Genomic DNA, 15,295 nt, shown 5'->3' on the forward strand with positions numbered 1-15,295 from the left:
TAGGAAGTCAAACTTACTTTTAGGCTCTTTCCCTCATTTGTTATCCCTTGAAGATGATAAACGAGTATTTTAAAATGAGCTTCAATAGAAATCTCTACAATTTCTGAAGATGTTTCGGGACCAAGACCACAGACGGATGAAGATTTGGCCCGCGATGTGTGATCGGGTGTCCAAGCCCTTTTGTGCAGGTAAACAAATTCGCGAAAGAAGAGTTCGCTAATGAGGTAAGTTTACTGTACTCCCCAACTGCAAGGATTTCCACTACATCAGTGTGCAGTAATCACAAAAAGGTCTTCTTGAAGGTATCCGGGCAGCTGCCATAATGCTTTCATCCTGTGGCAATCCACCCTCTCTGATCTCTTTGCATCTTGAACAGGAGTTACCAGCTGGCTGCTCAGAGACAAATGATACCAACTAAAACAAAGCTGATAACACCCATGAGGATCCCCAGGAGCACTAGAATGAAAGCCATAAGGCAATGAGATGTGTCATTGAGCAAGCCATTAGCATGCTGACGATGCACTTCAGGCGGCTAGACAGATATGGAGGCACCCTTCAATATGCACCAACCAGGGGTGCTATTGGGAAACGAGGCACCATGTGGGGTACTGAGAGAGGGACAGAGGATGCAATGGGTGAAAGTGGAGACACTTTGAGCTAAGTCCTGACTTTCATGCCCCTTTTACCATCATTCTTCTTATCGCCCACCCACATTTCCTTGCTGGCAATGAATTGGAGAGCACTTTGCTGTAGGTCAATGAGATGATGAATGGCATCCAATTTGAAGTGGCATTCATAATGTGTAACTAATTGATATATTGTATACATTCGTTTGAGTGCCACCTTTGATGCTACATGCAGATGGCCACTCTTTCCATGGACCAACAACATAATCACAAAGGCCTGCAATATCATGCCACTAATGCATGAAATATACTCTTCCAAACTCTCTAGAATCAGACACAGGACAGTTAGAACGTTTACCGGTAAAAAGCACAGAATTTGTTGTTGCTGCAGAAGTTTCCTGTTTGTCAACTGCCTCCAAGGCACAGCATCTGTGTCCAGATAGGCAGAGCTTGGAACGTCTTGCATCCTCTGACAGGGAACCTCCACTGTTGGCCCTGTCTCTATCAGCTGTTCTTGCTCTCTTGTGATGTGCTGGTCCACAGGTAAAAACACAACTATCTGCCTTATCAGTCCCACTGAAATGTAAGTATCTGGCTGGTACATGGCCTGCATGAGACTATTCAACCTCAGAGGGAGTGACTTCTTCTAAGTTGTCATTGCCCTCTTGCAGCATCTCCTGTGCAGGCCTCATGAGAAATTAAAGACATGAATTAGAACCATCAATGTAAGAATATTTTAAAGATATCACATGATCATATTTCAATTGCTGCTGACAGCAAGTCAACATGAGTGAGTGTTACATGTCATGTGACTGGCTGATATTTAATTCTGTCACCAGGTAGCTCCCCAATGTCAACAGGCAAGCACACTCAGACTTTGCTGATGTCCAGCACTTCCACCTCAGCAGCTGTCAGTGTCGAGAGGGCTGGGGAGCCAACTCCAGCTCTATGTCTCTCCTCCATATCTGTGCTCTCCTCTCCTGCAAGGAGGGAAGGAATAGACCTATCATTGAGAGTAATAGCGTGTGTTGAATGGATGAATGGAAAGTATCTGTTGATGGTATCCATGATGGAGCAACATTACAATGTATAAAGATGAGGGTCAGTTTCAGTGATGGATGGACAGATAGGGATGTGAGGAAGTGCATAAATAATGAGGGACAGATGTAGCTGCAAGGTAAGCTGGTATGAAAACTTAAGTATTGTAGTGGACGTGTGAAGACTAAGTAAGGGGGTTGGCCTAATACACGTATCAGGATTTAGGTAGATGTGCTACTATACTCAGCTTCCCTTTCCTGCCTTGCTTAGGTCATTAAACTGCTTTCAATATTAAATCCACGAGTGTTGCAACACACTCCTGTTGCTGGCTTCATGGGAAACCTCCAGAATCACAGAATCTCACAGTGCAGAAGAGGCCCTTCGGCTCATCAAGTCTGCACTGACACGTGAGAAACACTGACCTGCCTACCTAATCCCATTTACCAGCACTTGGCCCACAGCCTTGAATGTTATGATGTGCCAAGTGCTCATCCAGGTACTTTTTAAAGGATGTGAGGCAACCCGCCTCCACCACCCTCCCAGGCAGCGCATTCCAGACCGTCACCATCCTCTGGGTAAAAAAGTTTTTCCTCACATCCCCCCTAAACCTCCTGCCCCTCACCTTGAGCTTATGCCCTCTCATGACTGACCCTTCAACTAAGGGGAACAGCTGCTCCCTATCCACCCTGTCCATGCCCCTCATAATCTTGCACACCTCGATCAGGTCACCCCTCAGTCTTTTCTGCTCCAACGAAAACAACCCAAGTCTATCCAACCTCTCTTCATAACTTAAACGTTTCATCCCAGGCAACATCCTGGTGAATCCCCTCTGCACCCTCTCCAGTGCAATCACATCCTTCCTATAATGTGGCGACCAGAACTTCACACAGTACTCCAGCTGTGGCCTCACCATGGTTCTGTACAACTCCAACATGACCTCCCTACTTTTGTAATCTATGCCTCGATTGATAAAGGCAAGTGTTCCAAATGTCTTATTCACCACCCCATTAACATGCCCCTCTGCCTTCAGAGATTTATGGACGTACACGCCAAGGTCCCTTTGTTCCTCAGAACTTCCCAGTGTCATGCCATTCATTGAATACTTCCTTGTCAAATTACTCCTTCCAAAGTGTATCACCTCACACTTTTCAGGGTTAAATTTCATCTGCTACTTATCTGCCCATTTGACCATCCCATCTATATCTTCCTGTAGCCCAAGACACTCAACCTCACTGTTAACCACTCTGCCAATCTTTGTGTCATCTGCAAATTTACTAATTCTACCCCCCACATAGTCAACTATGTCATTTGTATAACTGACAAACAATAGGGGACCCAGCACAGATCCCTGTGGTGCGCCACTGGACACTGGCTTCCAGTCACTAAAGCAGCCTTCTCTCATCACCCTCTGTCTCCTACAACTAAGCCAATTTTGAATCCACCTTATCAAATTACCCTGTATCCCATGTGCATTTGCCTTCTTTATAAGTCTCCCATGTGGGGCCTTGTCAAAGGCTTTGCTGAAATCCATATAAACTACATCAACTGCACTACCCTCATCTACACACCTGGTCACCTCCTCAAAAAATTCAATCAAATTTGTTAGGCATGTCTTCCCTCTGACAAAGCGAATGCTGACTATCCCTGATCAAACCTTGCCTCTTCACGTGGAGATAGATTCTCTCCTTCTGAATTTTCTTCAATAGTTTCCCTACCACTGACATGAGGCTCACTGGCCTGTAGCTCCCTGGCTTATCTCTACAACTCTTATTAAATAGCGGAACTACATTAACTGTTCTCCAGTCCTCTGGCACCTCCCCCGTGCTTTACTCTTTAAACCAGAGCAGTTAATCTGGAAGCTTTTATCTCTCAGGCTCAACTCTTCTTTACTTCCTAGGTATTCATCACATATGGGGTTACACTGCCACGTTTTTGCTCACTCTATCTTGTTAAAACATACTATACCTCTCTCTGTTATTTTCACTTCATCATCATGATTTAGCCATGTTTCTGATACTCCTATCATATTCTATTAACTAATGTCTCAACAGCCTCCAGCTCAAGCATCTTATTTATGGTGCTTCTAGAATTCAGGTAGATACATCACATGCAATATTATTATACAGAACATGTATTTCATTATTCACTATTCAGGAGATTTCTTTAAAAGACCAAAAGTATCATGTGATCCTTAATGATATGCAAATGTAGACATATCTAGGTAACAATTAGGCAGTGATTAGCTAAAGGGTAATTTGTTTCAAGTGATTCTGTGTATGGGACAAATTTTTCTTGATGTGATTTTGTGAAATTCTTCAAGAAACAGTTTTATGTTTTATCACTTTCTAGTGTATAATATGCATCCAACTGACAATTTCAGGCCGTGGCAGCAATACACAATTTATAGATGGATTGTGACGTACCTGACATAAGAATATGAGAAATAAGAGAAGTAGGCCATTTGGCCTTTCAAGCCTGTTCTACCATTCAACAAGTTCATGGCTTATCTTCTACCTCAACTCCGCCTTCCTACACCATCCCCAAATCCCTTAATTGCCTCAGTACCCAAACATCTATAGGCCTGTCTTGAATATGCTCAAAACTGAGCATCCATAGCTCTCTGGTGTAGAAAATTCCAAAGGTTCAAACCTCTCTATGTGAAGAAATTTCTCATCTTAATCCTAAATGGCCAACCCCTTGTTCTGAGACTGTGACTCCTTGTTCTAAATTCACCAGCCAGAGGAAACATTTTGTCAGTATCTATGCTGCTAAGCACCTTAAAAATTTTATATGTTTCAATTAGGTCACCTCTCATTCTTCTCAACTCCAGGGAATATAGGCCAAGTCTATCCAATCACTCCTCATAGGACAATACCCTCATTGCAAGAAACTTTGTTGCACTATGTCACAGACAAGTATGCCCTTCTTTAGGAAAGGAGATCAAAACTGCACACAGTATTCCAGGTGTGGCTTCAGCAATGCCCTGCCTAATAAGAACTCTTTATTATTATATGCCAATTCCTGTGTCAGCCATGGCTCAGTTGGTAGCAGTGCCATTTCTCAATCATGAGTTTCCAGCTTCAAGTTCCATTCCAGGGTTTGAGCACAAAAATCAAACATGACACTCCAGTCCAAGACTGAGGGACCACTACACGCTCAGAGGTGCAGTCTTTTGGATAAGACATTAAACCGAGGCCTCGTCTGTCTATCTGGGTGGACATAAAAGATCCCTTGGCAGTATTGTACAGTGTCTCAAGTACAGCTGTCCAAAAACTGGACACTTTTAGAATGTGCCATGCATCAATTGATTAAAAATACCTTCCTGGACAATTTGGTTAGGCGCTGCATTGGCATGGTGTGGCACCTAATTATCCCTTCACCGCTTGTACACCAATCTGTTCACACTCTCTGGTTGACCCTTGACCCCACCTGGCTCTCATTTGACCTAAACCTCCAATAGCCTGAACTGCCCAACCCGAAATCCAGCAAGATCTGAAATCCAGCACCCCTCAGTCTTGAAGTTGCTGATATTGTGAGACAAAGTGCCTGCATTTCGAAGAATAATAGGAGGGTTATGCCTGGTGCCCTGGCCAATATTTATTCCTCAATCAACATCACAAAAAACAGATTATCTGGTCATTATCAGACTGGTTGTTGGGAGATTGCTGAATGCAAATTGGCTGCCGTATTTCCTGCAATACAACAACGATAACACTTCAAAGTACTTCAATGGCTGTAAAGTGCTTGAGATGTCTCGTCTCGTGTTCATGCTATCTTCTACGTAAATGTCAGCTTTACTTTTATTCTTTTTTTAAAAATGCTAAATAACCAATTTACTTCCTAATTGCTTGCTGTACCCGCATGTTAGCTTTGTGATTCATATACAAGGTCCCTCTGTATACATTCTTCTTTTTTTTATTTTCCCTACCAAAGTGAATAACTTCACACTTGTCACATTGCATTCCATCTGCCATGTTCTTGTCCACTTAGCCAACCTATACATATCCCTTTGCATCTGCCTCACAGCTTACTGTCCCACGAAACTTAATATCATCAGCAAATTTGGATCTGTTACATCAGTCCACTCATGTAAGTCATTCATATGAATTATAAAATTAAGATCCAAAGACTGCTCCTTGCAGTATCCTGCTAGTTACAGCCTGCCAACCCAGAAAGTTCCATTTATTCCTCCTGTTTTTAATACAGTAACCAATCCTCAATCTATGCTAATAGATTACCCCACAATTCCATGAGGCCTAATTTTGTGCAATAACCTCGTGTGGCATATTTTTTTGAAAATCTGAATACACTACAGCCACTGGTTCTCCCTTATCCATCTCATTAGTTTCATCCACTAAAACCCTAATAGATTTACTAAACACAATTTCCCTTCCATAAATACAATTTGATTTTGCTTAATCATATTACGATTTCCTCAGTGCTCAGTACCACACCTCGAGTAGATTCTATCATTTTGCCTACGACTGATGTTAGATTATCTGGCCTCTGGTTCCCTGTTTTTTCTCTTTCTCCTTTCTTAAATAGTGGGGCTTTGTTTACTACTTTCTAAACCTCGAGAACCGTTCTGGAATCTAAAAATTCTGGAAGATAAAAATAAATGCAACCACTATCCCTGCAGTGACCAATTTTGAGACCTTAGGATGCAGGTCATCAGGTCCAGGCATCAAGGCCACTTAATCCCATTCATTCATCCAGTACTAATTCCTTACTTATATTGATTTCTTCAAGTTTTTCATTCTCGCGAGATCCTTTGTTCTCCATTATTTCCAGAATGTTTCTTGTATCTCTACCATGAAGACAGGATTAAACTACTTGTTTAATGACTCTTCTATCTCCTTAATCCCCATTATAATTTCACCTCTCTCTGCCTCTAATGGGCCCATGTTTACTTTCCTTCCTCTCTTCCTATTTACATATCTAACAATCTTTTATTGTTTCTTACAAGTCGACTTTAATGTCCTCTTTTCTCTTTCCTGATCAACTACTTGGTCCTCCTTTGCTGAATTCTCAAATCCTCAGGCTTAATAGTCTTTTTCTGGCAATTTTGTAAACTTATTCCTTTGATCTACATAAAAACATAAGAAATAGGAATAGAAGACGACCAGAAGGTCCACTGAGCCTGCTCCACCATTCAATAAGATCATGGCTAATCATGAGCTTCAACACACCTGCTCCCCATACCTTTTGATTTCCTGAGTGACCAAAAATCTGAGCAACAGCCGTAAATATATCCAATGTTGGCACATCTGCAATTATCTAGCGTAGAGGATTGAAAAGATTCGCAACCCTTTGAGTGAAGAAATTTCTCCTCATCTCAGTGTTAAATGATTGACCCCTCATCCTGAAACTGTATCCCCTTGTTCTAGATTCCCCAGCCAGGGGAAACAACTCTCAGTATCTACCCCATCAAGGCTCTTCAGGACCTTGTGTGTTTCAATCAGATCACCTCTCATATTCTTCTAAACTCCAAAGGATATGGAGCCAATTTACTCAGTCTCTCATTATAGGACCTTTCATCCCAGGGACCAATGTGGTGAACCTTAGTTTTACTGCTTCAATGCCAGTGTATCATTCTTTAAGTATGGAAACTAAAACCGCAAACAGTATATCTAGTACCGTCTCACCAAACCCCTGTACAATTGTAGCAAGACTTGTTTATTTTTGTATTCTAATTCCCTTGCACTAAAGGCCACCATGCCAACATCTTAATTGCTTGCTATATCTGCATGCTAACTTTTTGCATTCCATCTCTTTGTAGCCTCTTTCTGCCCTCCTCGCAGCTTGCATTCCCAAATAACTTTGTATCATCAGCAAACTTAGATTCTTTACTTTCTGTCTCTTCATCTAAGTCATTAATATAGATAGTAAACAGCTGAGGCCCAGCACTAATCCTCGTGGCACTCCACTAGTCAGAGCCTGCCAACTTGAAAATGCCCCATTTATCCTGACTCTCTGCTTCCTTTCTGTCAACTAATATTCTGTCCATGCTAATATATCACCCCCAACTCCATGAGCCCTTATCTTGTGCATTAATCTTTTGCATGGCACCTTACTGAATGCCTTTGGAAATCCAAGTATACCACATCCACTGGCTCTCCTTTATCTACTCTACCAGTTACATCCTCAAAAGACTTTAACAGATTTGTCAAACAGGATTTCCCTTTCATAGGAGCATGTTGACTTGCTCTAATCATACTATGCACTTATTTCTAAGTGCGTTAAGACTTCCTTAAGAATAGATTCCAGTACTGTCCCATGAACTGATGACAGGCTAACTGGCCTCTAGTACCCTTTTTTCTCTCTCCCTCCTTTCTTGAATAGCGATGTTATATGTGCTAACTTCCAATCTACTTCAACTGTTCTAGAATCTAGGGAATTTTAGAAAATCATAAACAGTGTATCCACTATTTCTGTAGTTATCTCTTTGCAAACTCTAGGATGTAGGCCATTAGGTCCTGGAGATCTGGCAGATTTTAGTCCCTTGAATTTCTCTAGTACTTTTCTTCTGCTGATCTAAACGGCCTTCATTTCTTCACTCTTACTAGCAGCCTTGTTTAATCCCACATCCCAACATTTTGTCAGTACTCATGGATGAGGAAGTTATACAATTATCTGCCCAACTTCCTTTTAAAATTATTTATGGAATCAGTTACCACTTTTTCAGGTGGTGTTCCAGATCTTCATTAGCTGAACTGGCCCAGCTAAAATGAGCCAATGACAGAAGATGACCACAAAATTCTAGATTTACGAATGTATCAATAACTTAAGGCCACCACTTTTGCCACCACCCAGGGTACATTAGTGCCAGTCAGCTAAATTGAGAAACATTTTTCTCTCAGCTTCTACTCAAAGTTTTCCTAAAATGATGTGAAGATCGTGTATAGGACAGATTTCAACAGTTTAAAAAACAGTCTGCTTCCGCTTGTGAAAATGCAGTGGAATGTTCTGAATATACAAACGTATCCATTGTTTTGTGTTCTCGAATTTTTGCAGAAAGAGAGAGGTGATTGAGAGGGACAGCGGATATGTTTTGCTTCATAAAATGTTATTTGCATCTTTGAAATAGTAGTGATTATTTTTAAGTCAGCTATTTACCTCACCTGCATTTTGTTGATAGAAAAAGTCCAACTAATACCTTATAACTGTGAGACAAGCATTTCAGTTTCTCAGAGCTGTGAGACAACGGGGAGAGAAAAGTACAAAAAAAGCACAACGGCCTTTGGTGGGGGACCGGAGAAGGGAGCAACTGGAAGATTAAGAGTGAGGCAAGTGACAATAAAATAAGCCGAAGAAACAGGGGTTAGTTGAAAGGAAAAGCAGTAGTGGTCATGATGGGAGCAATGTTGTGGTAGGAATGGGAATGGGAATAGGTGTTGAATGGGTAAAAAGGATGGGGACAAAGTAGTTGTGAGAGGTGAGGTTCTCAGAGGCCTAAGTGATTGAATCAGTCATATCTTAGGTCCACATTTTCCTCAAATGTAGCATACAGCCATTGGTGACTTATTTTCTTGCCTTACCAACTATCACTTTCCACCTGATAAAGAAGCAAAAAGGGTTTAAGGAGAAAAGCAGAAGAGAAAGGAAAGAGACAAACAGAGCCAAAGAAGAAAAATAAAAAGAAACAGTAACACAAAGACAACACAAACAGGTAACAGAAGGACACAGGTACATTGCACAATAAATTCCAATGCCCATATTGGTAAAGGAAATTATCTCTGAATAACATGTCAAGTTGCAATTACACCCTCCCAAATAGAGCCATTATAAAAGTGGGCAGAGCAGTTTATGATGGCAGTACAAAATTACAGAGTTTACAAGTTAAAACTGGAGAATGAATTACATCCGCACTCCAGGGTTCAATCATCCACTTCCCTCTAACTGTACTTCACTCACAGAGTGCACTTGGACATGGCTCCCAATGAGCAATGTTATGGGAGGTCAATTGTAATGTATCAAAAATCTTATCTCTATGTACAATACTATTTCCAATTATAAATTTGTACATTCATAGTGGAAACTGTCTCTGTCAGCTTCTCATACTGTAATTACATTCTCCCCACCAGTGGCTATGCCGAGATATTTTGAGTCAACAACATAGAAACCAATAACCTCCCAGTTCTGGTATCATCATTATGAATCTTTTTTGCACCTTTTGCGATGCCTCCATATCCTTTTTAAAATATTGAAAGTAGGACTGTGCAATGCAAGTGTGGTCTAACCAAATTTAACATTTGTAAATTTAACATCATTTCTCTGTTTTTCACATCATTCCCACTAGAAGTGCACCCAGTTTGGTTTGCTTTAAGGGCCTTGTTAACCTGCAATGCTACATTTTGCAATTTGTGCATCTGTATCTCTAGATTCCTTTGCTCCTCTATCCCCATTAGACTCTTACTATCCAATCACTATATGCCATCCTTACTCTTCTTGCTAAAATGCACCAGCTCGCACTTACCTATATCAAAATTTATTTGCCAATTCAACAGCCATTCTGCAAATTTATTCATGGTTTACACCTTCCACCTCCTTAGCCTATACTTCAAAGAAAGTCCTTTAGTCCAATCAATGCTACTGTTCTGCTTCCTAGCTTGTCATTGGTTTTTCTATTTAATTATAAGTAATGGCATAAAATAGAAGTATATCAAAAAAGGATATAATGCATGAATTCAAAATGAACTCAGTCAACATTCTAGACGGCTTAGTTCCCTTCCTCTCACCCCATTTCTCTTGAAGGTTACACTTGGTGCCCATCTGCAACACTACCGGAGATCGACTCATGATTTTGAACAGTAATGTTTTTGTTCCGCACATTTCTGGACAGAATTACAATTCATTTTCTTGATTTTCCAAAAAAACTACGTTGCATCTAGCGAAAAGGGTAAATAGGGTGGTCAACAGGACTTTAAACTAGAAAGTGGGGGGAAGGGAAGGGTAAAACTCCAAGAAGTATGACTAATGGCAAACAAAGCAGCAGGTAGCGTGTGGCAAGGTGGATTCAATTTCATGGAAAATTATGAAAAAATTGAAAAGAAAGGAGAGCCCAGGAGAGGCTATTAAAGTCTCCAGAACACAAAATAGGACAGAGTGTTTGGAAAGGGCTAGGATTCTAACTGCAAGCACATCAGATAAAGGGGTGACAATGAGAAGGGGGACGGGAAATACAGGACTGAAGGTGTTGTATCTGAATGCATGCAGTATACGAAATAAGGTAAATGAGTTTGTGGCACAGATTGAAATTGGCTGGTATGATGTGGTGAGCATCACGGAGACATGGCTGCAAGGGGATCAGGACTGGGAGCTAAATATCCAAGGATATACATCCTATCGAAAAGATAGGCAGGTTGGCAGAGGGGGTGGGGTTGCTTTGTTAGTAAGAAATGAAATTAAATCGATAGCAAGAAACAACATAGGGTCAGATGATGTAGAATCTGTGTGGGTATATTTGAGGAACCACAAAGGTAAAAAGACCATAATAGGAGTTATGTACAGGCCTCCGAACAGTAGTCAGGATGTGGGGCACAAGATACACCAGGAGATAGAAAAGGCGTGTAAGAAAGGCAAGGTTACTGTGATCATGGGGGATTTCAATATGCAGGTACACTGGGAAAATCAGGTTGGTAGTGGATCCCAAGGAAAGGAATTTGCGGAATGTCTAGGAGATGGCTTTTTGAAGCAGCTTTGGTGGAGCCCGCTAGGGAACAGGCAATTCTAGGTTTAGTGATGTGTAATGAGGCAGATTTGATAAGGGAGCTTAAGGTGAAGGAACCCTTAGGAGGAAGTGACCATAATATGATAGAATTTACCCTGAAATTTGAGAGGAAAAAGCTGGAATCAGACGTAACGGTATTACAGTTGAATAAAGGCATGAGGGAGCAGCTGGCCAGAATTGACTGGGAGATGAGCCTAGCAGGAAAGACGATGGAACAACAATGGCAGGAGTTTCTGGGAGTAATTTTGGAGACACAACAAAAATTCATCCCAAGGAAGAAGAAGCATACTAAAGGGAGGACGAGGCAACCATGGCTGACAAGGGAAGTCAGGACAGCATAAAAGCTAAAGAGAAAGCATTCAATGCGGCGAAGAGCAGTAGGAAACCAGGATTGGGAAGCCTACAAAGACCAACAGAGGACACCTAAAAAATAAATAAAGAGGGAGAAGATTAAATATGAGGGTAAACTAGCCAGTAATATAAAAGAAGATTGCAAGAGTTTTTTTTTAGATATATAAAGGGTAAGAGAGAGGCAAAAGTGGACATTGGGCCGCTGGAAAATGACGCTGGAGAAGTAGTAGTGGGGAACAAAGAAATGGCAGAGGTACTGAATAGGTACTTTGCGTCAGTCTTCACAGTGGAAGACACGAGTAACATCCCCAAAGTTCAAGAGAGTCGGGGGTAAGAGGTGAGTATGGTGGCCATTACCAAGGAGAAGGTGCTAGGAAAACTGAAAGGTCTGAAGGTGGATAAATCACCTGGACCAGATGGATTACACTCCAGAGTTCTGAAGGAGATAGCTGAAGAGATAGTGGAGGCGTTAGTGGTGATCTTTCAGGAATCACTGAAGTCAGGGAGGGTCCCAGAGGACTGGAAAATCGCTAATGTAACCCCCCTGTTTAAGAAGGGAGTGAGGCAAAAGACAGGAAATTACAGGCCGATTAGCATGACCTTGGTTGTTGGTAAGATTTTAGAGTCCATTATTAAGGATGAGATTTCAGAATACTTGGAAGTGCATGGTAAAATTGGGCAAAGTCAGCATGGTTTCATCAAGGGGAGGTCATGCCTGACAAAGCTGTTAGAATTCTTTGAGGAGGTAACGAGCAGGTTAGACAAAGGAGAGCCAATTGGACTTCCAGAAGGCCTTTGACAAGGTATCGCACAGGAGGCTGCTCAGTAAGATAGGAGCCCATGGTGTTAGAGGCAAGGTACGTGCATGGATAGAAGATTAGCTGTCTGGCAGGAGGCAGAGAGTGGGGATAAGGGGGTCCTTCTCAGGATGACTAGTGGAGTTCCCCAGGGGTCAGTGTTGGGACCACAACTTTTCACTTTATACATTAATGATTTAGATGAAGGAACTGAGGGCATTCTGGCTAAGTTTGCAGATGATACAAAGATAGTTGGAGGGACAGGTAGTATTGAGGAGGCTGCAGAAGGATTTGGACAGGTTAGGAGAATGGGCAAAGAAGTGGCAGATGGAATACAACGTGGGGAAGTGTGAGGTCATGCACTTTGGTAGGAAGAGTAGAGGCATAGACTATTTTCTAAATGGGGAGAGAATTCAGAAATCTGGAGTGCAAAGGGACTTGGGAGTCTTAGTCCAGGATTCTCTTAAGGTTAACTTGCAGGTTGAGTCAGTGGTTGGGAAGTCAAATGCAATGTTGGCATGTTTTTCAAGAGGACTGGAATATAAAAGCAGGATTGTGCTGCTGAGGCATTATAAGGCTCTGGTCAGACCACATTTAGAATATTGTGAGCAATTTTGGGCCCCGAATCTCAGTAAGGATATGCTGGCCCTGGAGAGGGTCCAAAGGAGGTTCATGAGAACGATTCCAGGAATGAAAGGCTTAACATATGAGGAGCGTTTGAGGACTCTGGGTCTATTTTCAATGGAGTTTAGAAGGATGAGGGGGGATCTGATTGAAACTTACAGAATACTGAAAGGCCTGGATAGAGTGGATGTGGGGAAGATGTTTCCATTAGTAGGAGAGACTAGGAACCGAGGGCACAGCCTCAGAGTAAAGGGAAGACCTTTTAGAACAGAGATGAGGAGAAACTTCTTTCACCAGAAAGTGGTGAATCTATGGAATTCATTGCCTCAGAAGGCTGTGGAGGCCAGGTCATTGAGTGTACTTAAGACCGAGATAGATAGGTTCTTGATTGATAAGGGTATCAAATGATACAGGGAGAAGGCAGGAGAATGGGGTTGAGAAACCTATCAGCCATGATTGAATGGCGAATCAGACTCGATGGGCCAAATGGCCTAATTTCTGCTCCTATGTCTTATGGTCTTATCTAAGTTCAATCTTATTTGTCTACTGCTCTTAATCCTCAAATTCCTGCTCAGCTGCATCATAAACAACTACCAAGTGTCTTACAAGCCAACTTTACTGAACTGTCAAAAAGAATAATAGCAGTATTAATCATATAATCATGAATGGTTGAAGGATAAATCAGAAGTTAAAGAAAAGTCTCACAAGGATTTGGGAATCCAAGTTGTAGTTTCAGGGTCTGGCACATATAGGGTTAACATGGGACTGAGTACAGGACTGTCCACACACTGATGTAAGAGAACACATGACCTGCACCGAGGGGTCAGCCTAGTGCTGGACAGAACCTGTGCACAAGCAAGCATGGAGACAGCTCCTAGCTTGAACTCTTTACTGTATATATGCACATACTTCTTGTAGTTAATAAATACATACACTTAACCTACTGAAGACGATGAGACTTCATTAAGACCTACTGAATAGCATCCAACTTCCTACAACACATACCAATCTGGTGAAAAATACGAAGTTTAAGACAAGTAGACTAAAAAAAACTCTAATGGGACCAACAAACAATCAGTATTGAAATAAATGAGAAAAATTACCTACCCAAAACTATGAATAAGTGGAATAAGGTCCACTGAGAGCCATGCAGGAAAACAGAAGCATGTCAAAAGGATCAAAATGGCAAAGGAGGAACCAGAAACCAACATTATGCCTGATGGTAAGCACAACAGTAAGACAATCTTCTAATCAGGACAGCTGATCATGTGTCAGAAGGTGCCCTAAAGCTGATCAGACCACACTTTGCATATCACATTCAGTTTATGCACCAAGTCACAGGCACAGTGCTGAGTAGAGCATTAAAAAATTGAGCTAAGAGAAAACATTGGATAAGCTATCTTACTGTACTGAAACAAGATGACCGAGAAGAGACCTTCCAGAAGTTTATGAGATATTAAAGGCATAATTAAAATAAACCCAGACATATCTCAAGGTATGTCAAGATACTAGAACAAGAAAAAATAGGTCAACTTGAGAGAGATGCAAAGGCGAATTCCTTTACACAAAAAAATGATCAACACTTGGATTTATCTTCTGGGGAGGTTAGCGGAGATGAAAATCTTAAATTTCTTTCACAAACAGTTGGGTGACATGAAGCAAAAGAATGCAAGATTTTTTTCTTGATGGATGAGCAAAAATGGGCCAAATTCCTTTGATCTTCTGATAGGACCATTCTGTAATTCATTCCCAAACAGTGCGTGTTAAAGTCACTCACCATCCTGACCTGAAAATATATCGCTGTTCCTTCACTGTTGCTGGGTCAAAATCCTGGAACACCCTTCCTAACAGCACTGTGGATGTGCTTACACCACATGGTCTGCAGGTGTTCAAGAAGGCAACTGACCACCACCTTCTCAATGGTAAATTTGCACATGCAAAGACCCACAAACAGCAATAAAATAAATCAGCAGACAATCTGTTTCAGTGATGCTGAAACAGCTGGCTGAAGGAAAATTGTTGGCCAGCAGACGAAGAAAAGTCCTCTGCTCTGCTATGGGATCCTTAACATCCAAAAGACGAGACCTCCGAGAATGCAGCAACCCATCAGTACTGAAGTGCCAACTTAG

At 41.6% G+C, this 15,295-nt stretch overlaps 1 protein-coding gene across 2 annotated transcripts in view; it reads right to left on the bottom strand.

Annotated features, from left to right (window-relative positions):
• rsrc1 (arginine/serine-rich coiled-coil 1) overlaps positions 1-15,295 on the bottom strand; it is a 468,003-nt gene that overhangs the window by 251,587 nt on the left and 201,121 nt on the right. The window lies entirely within an intron of this gene.

The sequence above is a fragment of the Carcharodon carcharias genome, chromosome 2 (assembly GCF_017639515.1).
Source record: "Carcharodon carcharias isolate sCarCar2 chromosome 2, sCarCar2.pri, whole genome shotgun sequence".
NCBI classification, from domain to species: domain Eukaryota; kingdom Metazoa; phylum Chordata; class Chondrichthyes; order Lamniformes; family Lamnidae; genus Carcharodon; species Carcharodon carcharias.